The 1,541-nt window shown below is 37.6% G+C and overlaps 1 long non-coding RNA gene across 1 annotated transcript; it reads right to left on the bottom strand.

Annotated features, from left to right (window-relative positions):
* Window positions 1-503: 503 nt before the first annotated feature.
* LOC122028188 lies at window positions 504-1,309 on the bottom strand. Its single transcript, XR_006124668.1, has 4 exons — window positions 1,289-1,309; window positions 891-1,002; window positions 613-670; window positions 504-519 (listed from the first exon to the last, which is right to left on the bottom strand). It is a non-coding gene; the product is annotated as an uncharacterized LOC122028188 (long non-coding RNA).
* Between the last annotated feature and the right edge of the window lie 232 nt (window positions 1,310-1,541).

The following is a 1,541-nucleotide window of genomic DNA, read 5'->3' as shown; positions in this document are numbered from 1 at the left end:
AACAACCAAACAAGGCTATCTTCTGAATCTTCTCACTTCATTGAGCTCTACGCTAAAGCATATCACTTTTAGCGTATCACTAGTAATATTCAAATCCATTAAGAAGATTAAAATTCATTGAGGTCTACCTCTATCTGATTGAACTCTTCCAACCATAAAATATATTAGTGCCCTTTAAAGATGAACATATCATCCCAACCTATTTCATGATATAACTGCCCTATGATATGAGCATTTTCTTATTCACGATATACAAAGCACTAACAAAAGGAAGCCAAGAATGTGCAAAACCTTTCTAAGGATAGGAAGATCATCTTGTTATTTCCAAAAGAGACCTGGATAGTGTACTTTCACAAACCAATGACAACATGTTAAGCCAACTTCCAAAGAAATTCACACAATCTAGAAATAAATTTCTAATATCAAGCACTTTCTAACTGAAAATAAGATTCTTAGGATAGAGATAATCTTACAAAGGGTACAAGATGAAAAGGGACTCACCTTCAATCTATTTGCAACCTGTCACACCATTAACATGCTTTTCAGTAAGATAAAGAAGAAATCTTCATAAAACAAAAGAAAAACTTATCCAAGAAGTATGAACAGACTCACCACTTGAAAAATGACTGACAGACCAACTCCAACTCCAATCCAAAACAGTGGTGAACCCCTACAATTTCCCAGGGGGATTAAAAGGAAATGATGAGTCATGCAAGTATCACAAACATATATGCTATAAAAGAAACAAGTTCACTCATGACTGTGAGAAAGAACTACAAGTTATTAGTCTGAAACATGAACAAATATCAAGTAGCAAATGCTTCAATTTCAGTTTCAACCAAGAGTAAACCTTCATTTTCAAACACAACGAAAATGCCTACAGGACATACATGGATGACGATGATGACAGCACAGGAATTGGGGCAATTGCACTACTTGTTGTCAATTGGCCGTTGCCTGAAGACGTAACACTAGCAAAAAACTGCGTATTGAGCTCTTTCCCTACATAAAATAAGATATAGTACGTCTGTAAACCACATCTACTCATAGAGAAGGCAGTAATAATTTTTAAGAGAAGCAGATGCAGTGAGAACATTTACACTCACAAAGTCGAACAAAATTAACCATAAAAAGAATTCGTCAAACTATGCAGAGATAAACTAATATGAACAATTTAAAAGAAATTTCCAAATTAAGATACGAGGAACCTAACCCCTTGCAAAACCCAAAACTATTAGCTAAGATACGGCTCGTGGAAGATCTAGTAGTTTACGAAGCGAGGCAATACCAATACTAGATGAGGCACGATTGCTGCTTCCACTCGTTAGAGCGAAGGTAACAAATCCAGGACCTCCTCTGCTTCCTACCCTTCTACTTCTTCTCGCAGGTAGAGGGGGAAAGGAAAAAAGAGTAGGCCGCCACCGGCTGATGACCTCGTGGGGATTTGGACCCGCAGCAAGAAGGGAGAATCTGGAAAGGAGAGCGAAACTATCCATTGATTAGGATACCAGAAGACAACGGGATCTGCTGTGGTTACACTG

The sequence above is a fragment of the Zingiber officinale genome, chromosome 10A (assembly GCF_018446385.1).
Source record: "Zingiber officinale cultivar Zhangliang chromosome 10A, Zo_v1.1, whole genome shotgun sequence".
In the NCBI taxonomy this organism is placed as follows: Eukaryota; Viridiplantae; Streptophyta; class Magnoliopsida; order Zingiberales; family Zingiberaceae; genus Zingiber; species Zingiber officinale.
The sequence above is the reverse complement of the archived record's forward strand: the minus strand, read 5'-3'. Positions and strand labels throughout refer to the sequence as shown.